Source organism: Microcebus murinus, chromosome 18 (assembly GCF_040939455.1).
Source record: "Microcebus murinus isolate Inina chromosome 18, M.murinus_Inina_mat1.0, whole genome shotgun sequence".
Taxonomy (NCBI): Eukaryota; Metazoa; Chordata; class Mammalia; order Primates; family Cheirogaleidae; genus Microcebus; species Microcebus murinus.
In genome coordinates, this window is record NC_134121.1 from 1507501 (window position 1) to 1524416 (window position 16916).

The 16916-nt window shown below is 63.4% G+C and overlaps 4 non-coding genes across 4 annotated transcripts; all 4 read right to left on the reverse strand.

Moving 5' to 3' along the window:
- Positions 1-2605: 2605 nt before the first annotated feature.
- Positions 2606-2724, reverse strand: LOC142862036 (5S ribosomal RNA). Its single transcript, XR_012913182.1, has one exon. It is a non-coding gene; the product is annotated as a 5S ribosomal RNA (ribosomal RNA).
- A 3790-nt stretch (positions 2725-6514) lies between these two features.
- Positions 6515-6633, reverse strand: LOC142862037 (5S ribosomal RNA). Its single transcript, XR_012913183.1, has one exon. It is a non-coding gene; the product is annotated as a 5S ribosomal RNA (ribosomal RNA).
- A 3790-nt stretch (positions 6634-10423) lies between these two features.
- Positions 10424-10542, reverse strand: LOC142862038 (5S ribosomal RNA). The gene has a single exon (XR_012913184.1). It is a non-coding gene; the product is annotated as a 5S ribosomal RNA (ribosomal RNA).
- Positions 10543-14343: 3801 nt separating this feature from the next.
- LOC142862039 (5S ribosomal RNA) lies at positions 14344-14462 on the reverse strand. The gene has a single exon (XR_012913185.1). It is a non-coding gene; the product is annotated as a 5S ribosomal RNA (ribosomal RNA).
- Between the last annotated feature and the right edge of the window lie 2454 nt (positions 14463-16916).

Below are 16916 nucleotides of genomic sequence, written 5' to 3' on the forward strand. Positions count from 1 at the left end.
ACTGGCTGCTGTGGGAATGCGAAGCCCGGCTCCTTGTCTCAGAGCGGGGTTCCCAGGAGGATCAGGCTGAAGCTGGGACTTGGCCTCAAAGTGTCCCCTCGCATGGCCACCCCCTTCCCCTTCCTGCTCCTCTACTCCTGGTGCCCCTCCATCCAGGGGCCAGACCTTAAAGAGTCACCGCAAGAGAATCCTGGTCCCAAAGGAGCCTTCTGGGGGACCGGTGCTGAGAGAGGTTGTGGGCATGGCCCGCTGGGGCTCTGCCCGACCCAGGGCTGAGAGATGCCACCTCCCAGCTCTGGGTCCCTGCAGGAAGTGTTGGCAAGCACAGGGCCGGTCCTCCAAAGGCCCAGGTGCAGGGAGCCCAGGCCAAGCAGCCTGTGGAAGAAGCCACTTGCCGTGCCACCCCGGGAACAGGACTGCAGGCCCCGGCCCTTCCCACCTCCTCCTCCTCCTCCTCCTCCTCCCCCCCGCCCCGCCCCCACAGGGCACAGGGCTCAGAGACACCTCAGACTCTTGCTACCCAAAGTGCAAAGGGCATCAGTTGCTCCTCCAACCCCCCCCCCCCCGCCCAGCAGACCACGTTGTCCAGCCAGCCCCCGGGCCTCCCTGGGGTGCCCAGCACAAAAGTGCAGACACCCACCGGACCCTCAGTCTCAGTTTTCGGAGGTTTTTGCCACTCTAAGGACCCGCAGGCCAGCTGGGCCTTCGGGCAGGACAGAGAGCCCCGGAATCCGACGTGGAGAGCTGCGTGTACGTCCCCATCAGGAGGCGGTCCCCACCTCCGCGGCTCTCCCCTTGCGGGGAGCGGCAGCCCAGCCGGCAGCCGCAGGGCCTCAGGGAAGACACCAGGCTGGGCCCCCGCGGCACAGCGGGGGCACGTCCCCCGCACTCACGCGACTTAGGGACGGCTGCTGGAGACTGCTGTGGCCACCCTGCTGCCGGGTTTCTGGAGGGCTTCCTGGAAGCAGCGTCCACACCAAGCCCTTGGAAGGCCCAGGCGACGGAGGAGCCGGTCAGGCAGGGGCCGAGGACGGTGAGAGGCCGGGCGGGAAGGAGCGTGTCAGGCAGGGGCAGAGGACGGTGACCGGCCGGGCGGGGAGGAGCCGGTCAGGCGGGGGCCCAGGACAGTGACGGGCCTGGCCGGGGAGGAGTGCGTCAGGCAGGGGCAGAGGAGACGGGCTGGGTAAGGGTTAGGGTTACAGTTAGGGCACAATTCACAATCCCAAAGACGTGGAAGCGACCCGAGTGCCCATCCATCCAGGAGTGCATCAATAAAATGTGGCGCGTGGACACCACGGAGTGCCATTCGGCTGTGAGGAGCAGCGGTGAGAGGGCGCCTCTCGTGTTCTCCTGGCCAGAGCTGGAACCCGATCCAGTAAGCCAAGTATCCCAAGAATGGACACACGAGCACCACGTGAGCGCGCTCACCACCAAATTGGTACGAACGGATGGACGCCTAAGTGGACAGAGAGGAATCACCTTCATCGGGTGGGTGTCGGGCGGGCGGGTGGGGGGAGGGGAGGGGCATACACATCCATTAGGCATGGGGTGGGTGCGCACCGACTGGGGGATGGGCGCACTTGAAGCTCTGACCCGAGGGGGGAGGCTTGGAGAGGGCAAGGCACCCGACCTTAACATTGGTACCCCCACAATACGCTGGAACAACATGAGAGGTATATGAATAAGAACACAGGGGGGGCCGGGCGCGGTGGCTCACGCCTGTAATCCTAGCTCTCTGGGAGGCCGAGCCGGGCGGATTGCTCCAGGTCAGGAGTTCGAAACCAGCCTGAGCAAGAGCGAGACCCCGTCTCTACTAAAAATAGAAAGAAATTAATTGGCCAACTAATATATATAGAAAAACACAGCCGGGCGTGGTGGTGCATGCCTGTAGTCCCAACTACTCGGGAGGCTGAGGCAGCAGGATTGCTTGAGCCCGGAGATTGAGGTTGCTGTGAGCTAGGCTGACGCCATGGCACTCACTCTAGCCTGGGCAGCAAAACGAGACTCTGTCTCAAAAAAAAAAAAAAAGAACACAGGGGGGAGGGCGGCACGGGCAACACATGTCACCTGAATACTTGTACTCCCATCATCTGCTTGAAAAGAGAGAGAAAAGAAAATGCAATCCTAGAGGTAAGAGACACTTTTTAAAAATAATGAATCCGAAGAGAAAAGTAAAAGGAGGCCTGTGGAGCAGGTCTGGGTGTGACTCCGGATCCCCCAACATCAGGTGCCACCACCAAAGATTCCTGCGTGTAGCCCATAGAACCCCAAAAGCAACGGGACGAGTTCTGGTCACATACTCCCTCAAAATGACATCCTGGCCTTCTTCTGGAACTCCCTCCCCTCTCAGACTCTCAAGGTTTCCTCCAGCGTGTCGGTTCCCACAGAGCAGACCTTTGGTCTGAGACCTGACAGTCCAGATGCCACGCATGCTGCCGCGTGGCGGCGGTGTCGCGGCTTGGGACAAGAGGAGGCCCCACGGTGCGGGCTGGGGCGCCAGGCACCGCGCGGGCGCTGAGGGTGGGGGTGACCCCCACCCCGGGCCGCCGCCTCGCTCCCAGAAAGGGGACAGAACAAGAGGCAAGAAAAAAAAAAAAAAAGCAGCAGCCTGTGGCACCCGGTATTCCCAGGCGGTCTCCCATCCAAGTACTAACCAGGCCCGACCCTGCTTAGCTTCCGAGACCAGACGAGATCGGGGGCGTTCAGGGTGGTGTGGCCCTAGACCGCGGCGGAGGGCGCCCCTGCCCCGCTCGAGAAGCCGAGCCTCTCTGGGCTTCCCCGCCGCCGCCTCCCGCCCCAGGCCCCGCGCCGGGCCGGGCCGGGCCGGTTGAGTTCGCCGGCCGGGTCCCGCTGGCTCCCAGGGACGGGGGTGATGGGCGGGGCGGGGCGGGGCGGGGCGGGGTGGGGGGCTGTCTCTCTATACACACACACACACACTCACACTCACTCACACTCACACAAGATGCGCCTCCACGGCTGGACTCGCCAAGGTGGAGCCCTCCCAGCCCCCCTCGTCTCCTCGCCCGGCCTCCTTCACCTACCCGCTGCCCACCCCCAGCGCGTCGCTGCCGCTGACTGCGCACGCGCGGGACGCTCGCCCTTTGACCCCAGCCAGGGGCCGCCCTCCCCCACAACCCCTTTCAGCTGCGCCCCCCCCTCGCCCTGTGGGTGGGCTGCCGCCTATTCCCCCGGGCCAGGGCTGGGGCACAGCCAGTGTATGGGGCGTCTCTCTCTGGGGATGTGTCCCATGGGTGGGGTGGGGTGGCGTGGTTTGGGGGGCGCTGAAGAAATCAGTCCCCTCCATCTCCTACCTCTGGAAAACGCCCAAGCCCGTGGAGAACTGCCGGCACCGCTTCGTGGGGGCCGGGACCCTCCTCCGTGTCCTCCTGTGGCCCAGTCCAAGGGGCCTGGGCCTGGCCGGGGCTGCATTGGACCCCGACCACCCTGGCGTGTGGACTCGCTAAAAATCGGCCATTAGATATTGGATTCCAGCTTCCTGGAGGTCATTTCACTAATGAGTGCACCGGAAAGAGTTTCCTAATCCATCTGTGAGGGTGGCAACTGAAAGAGAATTTTAAAGCTGACAGAATAGGCGAGGGAAGGCATAGGAGATTTCCACACCCAGCAAGGAAGACTTTCCCGAAATGGAAGAAAGAAACGAGCAAACAGAGACACCGGTAGCCCGCCCGGAAAAGAGTCTGCCCCTGAGAGAAAGCACCCTGACCAGGTTCACCCGTGGGTGGGTGGCGAGCCAGCGGCATTCAGAAGAGCGAGGCCCGCAGTCTGTGCGGAAGACACCTGCGCTCGGGTGTGTGTGGCGGCGGTGTGTGTGGCGGCGCGATTCACAAGCAGCTCTAGATGTTAAACCAAGGAGAAGCCAGGGAGTTCCCAACGCCCCAGGTGTCCTCAGCCCACGACTGGCTGCTGTGGGAATGCGAAGCCCGGCTCCTTGTCTCAGAGCGGGGTTCCCAGGAGGATCAGGCTGAAGCTGGGACTTGGCCTCAAAGTGTCCCCTCGCATAGCCACCCCCTTCCCCTTCCTGCTCCTCTACTCCTGGTGCCCCTCCATCCAGGGGCCAGACCTTAAAGAGTCACCGCAAGAGAATCCTGGTCCCAAAGGAGCCTTCTGGGGGACCGGTGCTGAGAGAGGTTGTGGGCATGGCCCGCTGGGGCTCTGCCCGACCCAGGGCTGAGAGATGCCACCTCCCAGCTCTGGGTCCCTGCAGGAAGTGTTGGCAAGCACAGGGCCGGTCCTCCAAAGGCCCAGGTGCAGGGAGCCCAGGCCAAGCAGCCTGTGGAAGAAGCCACTTGCCGTGCCACCCCGGGAACAGGACTGCAGGCCCCGGCCCTTCCCACCTCCTCCTCCTCCTCCTCCGCCCCGCACCCCCCCCCCCCGACATGGCACAGGGCTCAGAGACACCTCAGACTCTTGCTACCCAAAGTGCAAAGGGCATCAGTTGCTCCTCCAAACCCCCCGCCCAGCAGACCGCGTTGTCCAGCCAGCCCCCGGGCCTCCCTGGGGTGCCCAGCACAAAAGTGCAGACACCCACCGGACCCTCAGTCTCAGTTTTCGGAGGTTTTTGCCACTCTAAGGACCCGCAGGCCAGCTGGGCCTTCGGGCAGGACAGAGAGCCCCGGAATCCGACGTGGAGAGCTGCGTGTACGTCCGCATCAGGAGGCGGTCCCCACCTCCGCGGCTCTCCCCTTGCGGGGAGCGGCAGCCCAGCCGGCAGCCGCAGGGCCTCAGGGAAGACACCAGGCTGGGCCCCCGCGGCACAGCGGGGGCACGTCCCCCGCACTCACGCGACTTAGGGACGGCTGCTGGAGACTGCTGCGGCCACCCTGCTGCCGGGTTTCTGGAGGGCTTCCTGGAAGCAGCATCCACACCAAGCCCTTGGAAGGCCCAGGCGACGGAGGAGCCGGTCAGGCAGGGGCCGAGGACGGTGAGAGGCCGGGCGGGAAGGAGCGTGTCAGGCAGGGGCAGAGGACGGTGACCGGCCGGGCGGGGAGGAGCCGGTCAGGCGGGGGCCCAGGACAGTGACGGGCCTGGCCGGGGAGGAGTGCGTCAGGCAGGGGCAGAGGAGACGGGCTGGGTAAGGGTTAGGGTTACAGTTAGGGCACAATTCACAATCCCAAAGACGTGGAAGCGACCCGAGTGCCCATCCATCCAGGAGTGCATCAATAAAATGTGGCGCGTGGACACCACGGAGTGCCATTCGGCTGTGAGGAGCAGCGGTGAGAGGGCGCCTCTCGTGTTCTCCTGGCCAGAGCTGGAACCCGTTCCAGTAAGCCAAGTATCCCGAGAATGGACACACGAGCACCACGTGAGCGCGCTCACCAGCAAATTGGTACGAACGGATGGACGCCTAAGTGGACAGAGAGGAATCACCTTCATCGGGTGGGTGTCGGGCGGGTGGGGGGAGGGGAGGGGCATACACATCCATTAGGCATGGGGTGGGTGCGCACCGACTGGGGGATGGGCGCACTTGAAGCTCTGACCCGAGGGGGGAGGCTTGGAGAGGGCAAGGCACCCGACCTTAACATTGGTACCCCCACAATACGCTGGAACAACATGAGAGGTATATGAATAAGAACACAGGGGGGGCCGGGCGCGGTGGCTCACGCCTGTAATCCTAGCTCTCTGGGAGGCCGAGGCGGGCGGATTGCTCCAGGTCAGGAGTTCGAAACCAGCCTGAGCAAGAGCGAGACCCCGTCTCTACTAAAAATAGAAAGAAATTAATTGGCCAACTAATATATATAGAAAAACACAGCCGGGCGTGGTGGTGCATGCCTGTAGTCCCAACTACTCGGGAGGCTGAGGCAGCAGGATTGCTTGAGCCCGGAGATTGAGGTTGCTGTGAGCTAGGCTGACGCCATGGCACTCACTCTAGCCTGGGCAGCAAAACGAGACTCTGTCTCAAAAAAAAAAAAAAAAAGAACACAGGGGGGAGGGCGGCACGGGCAACACATGTCACCTGAATACTTGTACTCCCATCATCTGCTTGAAAAGAGAGAGAAAAGAAAATGCAATCCTAGAGGTAAGAGACACTTTTTAAAAATAATGAATCCGAAGAGAAAAGTAAAAGGAGGCCTGTGGAGCAGGTCTGGGTGTGACTCCGGATCCCCCAACATCAGGTGCCACCACCAAAGATTCCTGCGTGTAGCCCATAGAACCCCAAAAGCAACGGGACGAGTTCTGGTCACATACTCCCTCAAAATGACATCCTGGCCTTCTTCTGGAACTCCCTCCCCTCTCAGACTCTCAAGGTTTCCTCCAGCGTGTCGGTTCCCACAGAGCAGACCTTTGGTCTGAGACCTGACAGTCCAGATGCCACGCATGCTGCCGCGTGGCGGCGGTGTCGCGGCTTGGGACAAGAGGAGGCCCCACGGTGCGGGCTGGGGCGCCAGGCACCGCGCGGGCGCTGAGGGTGGGGGTGACCCCCACCCCGGGCCGCCGCCTCGCTCCCAGAAAGGGGACAGAACAAGAGGCAAGAAAAAAAAAAAAAAAAAGCAGCAGCCTGTGGCACCCGGTATTCCCAGGCGGTCTCCCATCCAAGTACTAACCAGGCCCGACCCTGCTTAGCTTCCGAGACCAGACGAGATCGGGGGCGTTCAGGGTGGTGTGGCCCTAGACGGCGGCGGAGGGCGCCCCTGCCCCGCTCGAGAAGCCGAGCCTCTCTGGGCTTCCCCGCCGCCGCCTCCCGCCCCAGGCCCCGCGCCGGGCCGGGCCGGGCCGGTTGAGTTCGCTGGCCAGGTCCCGCTGGCTCCCAGGGACGGGGGTGATGGGCGGGGCGGGGCGGGGCGGGGCGGGGTGGGGGGCTGTCTCTCTATACACACACACACACACACTCACACTCACTCACACTCACACAAGATGCGCCTCCACGGCTGGACTCGCCAAGGTGGAGCCCTCCCAGCCCCCCTCGTCTCCTCGCCCGGCCTCCTTCACCTACCCGCTGCCCACCCCCAGCGCGTCGCTGCCGCTGACTGCGCACGCGCGGGACGCTCGCCCTTTGACCCCAGCCAGGGGCCGCCCTCCCCCACAACCCCTTTCAGCTGCGCCCCCCCCCTCGCCCTGTGGGTGGGCTGCCGCCTATTCCCCCGGGCCAGGGCTGGGACACAGCCAGTGTATGGGGCGTCTCTCTCTGGGGATGTGTCCCATGGGTGGGGTGGGGTGGCGTGGTTTGGGGGGCGCTGAAGAAATCAGTCCCCTCCATCTCCTACCTCTGGAAAACGCCCAAGCCCGTGGAGAACTGCCGGCACCGCTTCGTGGGGGCCGGGACCCTCCTCCGTGTCCTCCTGTGGCCCAGTCCAAGGGGCCTGGGCCTGGCCGGGGCTGCATTGGACCCCGACCACCCTGGCGTGTGGACTCGCTAAAAATCGGCCATTAGATATTGGATTCCAGCTTCCTGGAGGTCATTTCACTAATGAGTGCACCGGAAAGAGTTTCCTAATCCATCTGTGAGGGTGGCAACTGAAGGAGAATTTTAAAGCTGACAGAATAGGCGAGGGAAGGCATAGGAGATTTCCACACCCAGCAAGGAAGACTTTCCCGAAATGGAAGAAAGAAACGAGCAAACAGAGACACCGGTAGCCTGCCCGGAAAAGAGTCTGCCCCTGAGAGAAAGCACCCTGACCAGGTTCACCCGTGGGTGGGTGGCGAGCTAGCGGCATTCAGAAGAGCGAGGCCCGCAGTCTGTGTGGAAGACACCTGCACTCTGGTGTGTGTGGCGGCGCGATTCACAAGCAGCTCTAGATGTTAAACCAAGGAGAAGCCAGGGAGTTCCCAACGCCCCAGGTGTCCTCAGCCCACGACTGGCTGCTGTGGGAATGCGAAGCCCGGCTCCTTGTCTCAGAGCGGGGTTCCCAGGAGGATCAGGCTGAAGCTGGGACTTGGCCTCAAAGTGTCCCCTCGCATGGCCACCCCCTTCCCCTTCCTGCTCCTCTACTCCTGGTGCCCCTCCATCCAGGGGCCAGACCTTAAAGAGTCACCGCAAGAGAATCCTGGTCCCAAAGGAGCCTTCTGGGGGACCGGTGCTGAGAGAGGTTGTGGGCATGGCCCGCTGGGGCTCTGCCCGACCCAGGGCTGAGAGATGCCACCTCCCAGCTCTGGGTCCCTGCAGGAAGTGTTGGCAAGCACAGGGCCGGTCCTCCAAAGGCCCAGGTGCAGGGAGCCCAGGCCAAGCAGCCTGTGGAAGAAGCCACTTGCCGTGCCACCCCGGGAACAGGACTGCAGGCCCCGGCCCTTCCCACCTCCTCCTCCTCCTCCTCCTCCTCCCCCCCGCCCCGCCCCCACAGGGCACAGGGCTCAGAGACACCTCAGACTCTTGCTACCCAAAGTGCAAAGGGCATCAGTTGCTCCTCCAACCCCCCCCCCCCCGCCCAGCAGACCACGTTGTCCAGCCAGCCCCCGGGCCTCCCTGGGGTGCCCAGCACAAAAGTGCAGACACCCACCGGACCCTCAGTCTCAGTTTTCGGAGGTTTTTGCCACTCTAAGGACCCGCAGGCCAGCTGGGCCTTCGGGCAGGACAGAGAGCCCCGGAATCCGACGTGGAGAGCTGCGTGTACGTCCCCATCAGGAGGCGGTCCCCACCTCCGCGGCTCTCCCCTTGCGGGGAGCGGCAGCCCAGCCGGCAGCCGCAGGGCCTCAGGGAAGACACCAGGCTGGGCCCCCGCGGCACAGCGGGGGCACGTCCCCCGCACTCACGCGACTTAGGGACGGCTGCTGGAGACTGCTGTGGCCACCCTGCTGCCGGGTTTCTGGAGGGCTTCCTGGAAGCAGCGTCCACACCAAGCCCTTGGAAGGCCCAGGCGACGGAGGAGCCGGTCAGGCAGGGGCCGAGGACGGTGAGAGGCCGGGCGGGAAGGAGCGTGTCAGGCAGGGGCAGAGGACGGTGACCGGCCGGGCGGGGAGGAGCCGGTCAGGCGGGGGCCCAGGACAGTGACGGGCCTGGCCGGGGAGGAGTGCGTCAGGCAGGGGCAGAGGAGACGGGCTGGGTAAGGGTTAGGGTTACAGTTAGGGCACAATTCACAATCCCAAAGACGTGGAAGCGACCCGAGTGCCCATCCATCCAGGAGTGCATCAATAAAATGTGGCGCGTGGACACCACGGAGTGCCATTCGGCTGTGAGGAGCAGCGGTGAGAGGGCGCCTCTCGTGTTCTCCTGGCCAGAGCTGGAACCCGATCCAGTAAGCCAAGTATCCCAAGAATGGACACACGAGCACCACGTGAGCGCGCTCACCACCAAATTGGTACGAACGGATGGACGCCTAAGTGGACAGAGAGGAATCACCTTCATCGGGTGGGTGTCGGGCGGGCGGGTGGGGGGAGGGGAGGGGCATACACATCCATTAGGCATGGGGTGGGTGCGCACCGACTGGGGGATGGGCGCACTTGAAGCTCTGACCCGAGGGGGGAGGCTTGGAGAGGGCAAGGCACCCGACCTTAACATTGGTACCCCCACAATACGCTGGAACAACATGAGAGGTATATGAATAAGAACACAGGGGGGGCCGGGCGCGGTGGCTCACGCCTGTAATCCTAGCTCTCTGGGAGGCCGAGCCGGGCGGATTGCTCCAGGTCAGGAGTTCGAAACCAGCCTGAGCAAGAGCGAGACCCCGTCTCTACTAAAAATAGAAAGAAATTAATTGGCCAACTAATATATATAGAAAAACACAGCCGGGCGTGGTGGTGCATGCCTGTAGTCCCAACTACTCGGGAGGCTGAGGCAGCAGGATTGCTTGAGCCCGGAGATTGAGGTTGCTGTGAGCTAGGCTGACGCCATGGCACTCACTCTAGCCTGGGCAGCAAAACGAGACTCTGTCTCAAAAAAAAAAAAAAAGAACACAGGGGGGAGGGCGGCACGGGCAACACATGTCACCTGAATACTTGTACTCCCATCATCTGCTTGAAAAGAGAGAGAAAAGAAAATGCAATCCTAGAGGTAAGAGACACTTTTTAAAAATAATGAATCCGAAGAGAAAAGTAAAAGGAGGCCTGTGGAGCAGGTCTGGGTGTGACTCCGGATCCCCCAACATCAGGTGCCACCACCAAAGATTCCTGCGTGTAGCCCATAGAACCCCAAAAGCAACGGGACGAGTTCTGGTCACATACTCCCTCAAAATGACATCCTGGCCTTCTTCTGGAACTCCCTCCCCTCTCAGACTCTCAAGGTTTCCTCCAGCGTGTCGGTTCCCACAGAGCAGACCTTTGGTCTGAGACCTGACAGTCCAGATGCCACGCATGCTGCCGCGTGGCGGCGGTGTCGCGGCTTGGGACAAGAGGAGGCCCCACGGTGCGGGCTGGGGCGCCAGGCACCGCGCGGGCGCTGAGGGTGGGGGTGACCCCCACCCCGGGCCGCCGCCTCGCTCCCAGAAAGGGGACAGAACAAGAGGCAAGAAAAAAAAAAAAAAAAAAAAGCAGCAGCCTGTGGCACCCGGTATTCCCAGGCGGTCTCCCATCCAAGTACTAACCAGGCCCGACCCTGCTTAGCTTCCGAGACCAGACGAGATCGGGGGCGTTCAGGGTGGTGTGGCCCTAGACGGCGGTGGAGGGCGCCCCTGCCCCGCTCGAGAAGCCGAGCCTCTCTGGGCTTCCCCGCCGCCGCCTCCCGCCCCAGGCCCCGCGCCGGGCGGGGCCGGGCCGGGCCGGTTGAGTTCGCTGGCCCGGTCCCGCGGGCTCCCAGGGACGGGGGTGATGGGCGGGGCGGGGCGGGGCGGGGCGGGGTGGGGGGCTGTCTCTCTATACACACACACACACACTCACACTCACTCACACTCACACAAGATGCGCCTCCACGGCTGGACTCGCCAAGGTGGAGCCCTCCCAGCCCCCCTCGTCTCCTCGCCCGGCCTCCTTCACCTACCCGCTGCCCACCCCCAGCGCGTCGCTGCCGCTGACTGCGCACGCGCGGGACGCTCGCCCTTTGACCCCAGCCAGGGGCCGCCCTCCCCCACAACCCCTTTCAGCTGCGCCCCCCCCCTCGCCCTGTGGGTGGGCTGCCGCCTATTCCCCCGGGCCAGGGCTGGGGCACAGCCAGTGTATGGGGCGTCTCTCTCTGGGGATGTGTCCCATGGGTGGGGTGGGGTGGCGTGGTTTGGGGGGCGCTGAAGAAATCAGTCCCCTCCATCTCCTACCTCTGGAAAACGCCCAAGCCCGTGGAGAACTGCCGGCACCGCTTCGTGGGGGCCGGGACCCTCCTCCGTGTCCTCCTGTGGCCCAGTCCAAGGGGCCTGGGCCTGGCCGGGGCTGCATTGGACCCCGACCACCCTGGCGTGTGGACTCGCTAAAAATCGGCCATTAGATATTGGATTCCAGCTTCCTGGAGGTCATTTCACTAATGAGTGCACCGGAAAGAGTTTCCTAATCCATCTGTGAGGGTGGCAACTGAAGGAGAATTTTAAAGCTGACAGAATAGGCGAGGGAAGGCATAGGAGATTTCCACACCCAGCAAGGAAGACTTTCCCGAAATGGAAGAAAGAAACGAGCAAACAGAGACACCGGTAGCCCGCCCGGAAAAGAGTCTGCCCCTGAGAGAAAGCACCCTGACCAGGTTCACCCGTGGGTGGGTGGCGAGCTAGCGGCATTCAGAAGAGCGAGGCCCGCAGTCTGTGTGGAAGACACCTGCACTCTGGTGTGTGTGGCGGCGCGATTCACAAGCAGCTCTAGATGTTAAACCAAGGAGAAGCCAGGGAGTTCCCAACGCCCCAGGTGTCCTCAGCCCACGACTGGCTGCTGTGGGAATGCGAAGCCCGGCTCCTTGTCTCAGAGCGGGGTTCCCAGGAGGATCAGGCTGAAGCTGGGACTTGGCCTCAAAGTGTCCCCTCGCATGGCCACCCCCTTCCCCTTCCTGCTCCTCTACTCCTGGTGCCCCTCCATCCAGGGGCCAGACCTTAAAGAGTCACCGCAAGAGAATCCTGGTCCCAAAGGAGCCTTCTGGGGGACCGGTGCTGAGAGAGGTTGTGGGCATGGCCCGCTGGGGCTCTGCCCGACCCAGGGCTGAGAGATGCCACCTCCCAGCTCTGGGTCCCTGCAGGAAGTGTTGGCAAGCACAGGGCCGGTCCTCCAAAGGCCCAGGTGCAGGGAGCCCAGGCCAAGCAGCCTGTGGAAGAAGCCACTTGCCGTGCCACCCCGGGAACAGGACTGCAGGCCCCGGCCCTTCCCACCTCCTCCTCCTCCTCCTCCTCCTCCCCCCCGCCCCGCCCCCACAGGGCACAGGGCTCAGAGACACCTCAGACTCTTGCTACCCAAAGTGCAAAGGGCATCAGTTGCTCCTCCAACCCCCCCCCCCCCCCCCCCCCGCCCAGCAGACCACGTTGTCCAGCCAGCCCCCGGGCCTCCCTGGGGTGCCCAGCACAAAAGTGCAGACACCCACCGGACCCTCAGTCTCAGTTTTCGGAGGTTTTTGCCACTCTAAGGACCCGCAGGCCAGCTGGGCCTTCGGGCAGGACAGAGAGCCCCGGAATCCGACGTGGAGAGCTGCGTGTACGTCCCCATCAGGAGGCGGTCCCCACCTCCGCGGCTCTCCCCTTGCGGGGAGCGGCAGCCCAGCCGGCAGCCGCAGGGCCTCAGGGAAGACACCAGGCTGGGCCCCCGCGGCACAGCGGGGGCACGTCCCCCGCACTCACGCGACTTAGGGACGGCTGCTGGAGACTGCTGCGGCCACCCTGCTGCCGGGTTTCTGGAGGGCTTCCTGGAAGCAGCGTCCACACCAAGCCCTTGGAAGGCCCAGGCGACGGAGGAGCCGGTCAGGCAGGGGCCGAGGACGGTGAGAGGCCGGGCGGGAAGGAGCGTGTCAGGCAGGGGCAGAGGACGGTGACCGGCCGGGCGGGGAGGAGCCGGTCAGGCGGGGGCCCAGGACAGTGACGGGCCTGGCCGGGGAGGAGTGCGTCAGGCAGGGGCAGAGGAGACGGGCTGGGTAAGGGTTAGGGTTACAGTTAGGGCACAATTCACAATCCCAAAGACGTGGAAGCGACCCGAGTGCCCATCCATCCAGGAGTGCATCAATAAAATGTGGCGCGTGGACACCACGGAGTGCCATTCGGCTGTGAGGAGCAGCGGTGAGAGGGCGCCTCTCGTGTTCTCCTGGCCAGAGCTGGAACCCGATCCAGTAAGCCAAGTATCCCAAGAATGGACACACGAGCACCACGTGAGCGCGCTCACCAGCAAATTGGTACGAACGGATGGACGCCTAAGTGGACAGAGAGGAATCACCTTCATCGGGTGGGTGTCGGGCGGGCGGGTGGGGGGAGGGGAGGGGCATACACATCCATTAGGCATGGGGTGGGTGCGCACCGACTGGGGGATGGGCGCACTTGAAGCTCTGACCCGAGGGGGGAGGCTTGGAGAGGGCAAGGCACCCGACCTTAACATTGGTACCCCCACAATACGCTGGAACAACATGAGAGGTATATGAATAAGAACACAGGGGGGGCCGGGCGCGGTGGCTCACGCCTGTAATCCTAGCTCTCTGGGAGGCCGAGCCGGGCGGATTGCTCCAGGTCAGGAGTTCGAAACCCGCCTGAGCAAGAGCGAGACCCCGTCTCTACTAAAAATAGAAAGAAATTAATTGGCCAACTAATATATATAGAAAAACACAGCCGGGCGTGGTGGTGCATGCCTGTAGTCCCAACTACTCGGGAGGCTGAGGCAGCAGGATTGCTTGAGCCCGGAGATTGAGGTTGCTGTGAGCTAGGCTGACGCCATGGCACTCACTCTAGCCTGGGCAGCAAAACGAGACTCTGTCTCAAAAAAAAAAAAAAAAGAACACAGGGGGGAGGGCGGCACGGGCAACACATGTCACCTGAATACTTGTACTCCCATCATCTGCTTGAAAAGAGAGAGAAAAGAAAATGCAATCCTAGAGGTAAGAGACACTTTTTAAAAATAATGAATCCGAAGAGAAAAGTAAAAGGAGGCCTGTGGAGCAGGTCTGGGTGTGACTCCGGATCCCCCAACATCAGGTGCCACCACCAAAGATTCCTGCGTGTAGCCCATAGAACCCCAAAAGCAACGGGACGAGTTCTGGTCACATACTCCCTCAAAATGACATCCTGGCCTTCTTCTGGAACTCCCTCCCCTCTCAGACTCTCAAGGTTTCCTCCAGCGTGTCGGTTCCCACAGAGCAGACCTTTGGTCTGAGACCTGACAGTCCAGATGCCACGCATGCTGCCGCGTGGCGGCGGTGTCGCGGCTTGGGACAAGAGGAGGCCCCACGGTGCGGGCTGGGGCGCCAGGCACCGCGCGGGCGCTGAGGGTGGGGGTGACCCCCACCCCGGGCCGCCGCCGCGCTCCCAGAAAGGGGACAGAACAAGAGGCAAAAAAAAAAAAAAAAAAAAAAGCAGCAGCCTGTGGCACCCGGTATTCCCAGGCGGTCTCCCATCCAAGTACTAACCAGGCCCGACCCTGCTTAGCTTCCGAGACCAGACGAGATCGGGGGCGTTCAGGGTGGTGTGGCCCTAGACGGCGGTGGAGGGCGCCCCTGCCCCGCTCGAGAAGCCGAGCCTCTCTGGGCTTCCCCGCCGCCGCCTCCCGCCCCAGGCCCCGCGCCGGGCGGGGCCGGGCCGGGCCGGTTGAGTTCGCTGGCCCGGTCCCGCGGGCTCCCAGGGACGGGGGTGATGGGCGGGGCGGGGCGGGGCGGGGCGGGGTGGGGGGCTGTCTCTCTATACACACACACACACACTCACACTCACTCACACTCACACAAGATGCGCCTCCACGGCTGGACTCGCCAAGGTGGAGCCCTCCCAGCCCCCCTCGTCTCCTCGCCCGGCCTCCTTCACCTACCCGCTGCCCACCCCCAGCGCGTCGCTGCCGCTGACTGCGCACGCGCGGGACGCTCGCCCTTTGACCCCAGCCAGGGGCCGCCCTCCCCCACAACCCCTTTCAGCTGCGCCCCCCCCTCGCCCTGTGGGTGGGCTGCCGCCTATTCCCCCGGGCCAGGGCTGGGGCACAGCCAGTGTATGGGGCGTCTCTCTCTGGGGATGTGTCCCATGGGTGGGGTGGGGTGGCGTGGTTTGGGGGGCGCTGAAGAAATCAGTCCCCTCCATCTCCTACCTCTGGAAAACACCCAAGCCCGTGGAGAACTGCCGGCACCGCTTCGTGGGGGCCGGGACCCTCCTCCGTGTCCTCCTGTGGCCCAGTCCAAGGGGCCTGGGCCTGGCCGGGGCTGCTTTGGACCCCGACCACCCTGGCGTGTGGACTTGCTAAAAATCGGCCATTAGATATTGGATTCCAGCTTCCTGGAGGTCATTTCACTAATGAGTGCACCGGAAAGAGTTTCCTAATCCATCTGTGAGGGTGGCAACTGAAGGAGAATTTTAAAGCTGACAGAATAGGCGAGGGAAGGCATAGGAGATTTCCACACCCAGCAAGGAAGACTTTCCCGAAATGGAAGAAAGAAACGAGCAAACAGAGACACCGGTAGCCCGCCCGGAAAAGAGTCTGCCCCTGAGAGAAAGCACCCTGACCAGGTTCACCCGTGGGTGGGTGGCGAGCTAGCGGCATTCAGAAGAGCGAGGCCCGCAGTCTGTGCGGAAGACACCTGCACTCTGGTGTGTGTGGCAGCGCGATTCACAAGCAGCTCTAGATGTTAAACCAAGGAGAAGCCAGGGAGTTCCCAACGCCCCAGGTGTCCTCAGCCCACGACTGGCTGCTGTGGGAATGCGAAGCCCGGCTCCTTGTCTCAGAGCGGGGTTCCCAGGAGGATCAGGCTGAAGCTGGGACTTGGCCTCAAAGTGTCCCCTCGCATGGCCACCCCCTTCCCCTTCCTGCTCCTCTACTCCTGGTGCCCCTCCATCCAGGGGCCAGACCTTAAAGAGTCACCGCAAGAGAATCCTGGTCCCAAAGGAGCCTTCTGGGGGACCGGTGCTGAGAGAGGTTGTGGGCATGGCCCGCTGGGGCTCTGCCCGACCCAGGGCTGAGAGATGCCACCTCCCAGCTCTGGGTCCCTGCAGGAAGTGTTGGCAAGCACAGGGCCGGTCCTCCAAAGGCCCAGGTGCAGGGAGCCCAGGCCAAGCAGCCTGTGGAAGAAGCCACTTGCCGTGCCACCCCGGGAACAGGACTGCAGGCCCCGGCCCTTCCCACCTCCTCCTCCTCCTCCTCCTCCTCCCCCCCGCCCCGCCCCCACAGGGCACAGGGCTCAGAGACACCTCAGACTCTTGCTACCCAAAGTGCAAAGGGCATCAGTTGCTCCTCCAACCCCCCCCCCCCCCCGCCCAGCAGACCACGTTGTCCAGCCAGCCCCCGGGCCTCCCTGGGGTGCCCAGCACAAAAGTGCAGACACCCACCGGACCCTCAGTCTCAGTTTTCGGAGGTTTTTGCCACTCTAAGGACCCGCAGGCCAGCTGGGCCTTCGGGCAGGACAGAGAGCCCCGGAATCCGACGTGGAGAGCTGCGTGTACGTCCCCATCAGGAGGCGGTCCCCACCTCCGCGGCTCTCCCCTTGCGGGGAGCGGCAGCCCAGCCGGCAGCCGCAGGGCCTCAGGGAAGACACCAGGCTGGGCCCCCGCGGCACAGCGGGGGCACGTCCCCCGCACTCACGCGACTTAGGGACGGCTGCTGGAGACTGCTGCGGCCACCCTGCTGCCGGGTTTCTGGAGGGCTTCCTGGAAGCAGCGTCCACACCAAGCCCTTGGAAGGCCCAGGCGACGGAGGAGCCGGTCAGGCAGGGGCCGAGGACGGTGAGAGGCCGGGCGGGAAGGAGCGTGTCAGGCAGGGGCAGAGGACGGTGACCGGCCGGGCGGGGAGGAGCCGGTCAGGCGGGGGCCCAGGACAGTGACGGGCCTGGCCGGGGAGGAGTGCGTCAGGCAGGGGCAGAGGAGACGGGCTGGGTAAGGGTTAGGGTTACAGTTAGGGCACAATTCACAATCCCAAAGACGTGGAAGCGACCCGAGTGCCCATCCATCCAGGAGTGCATC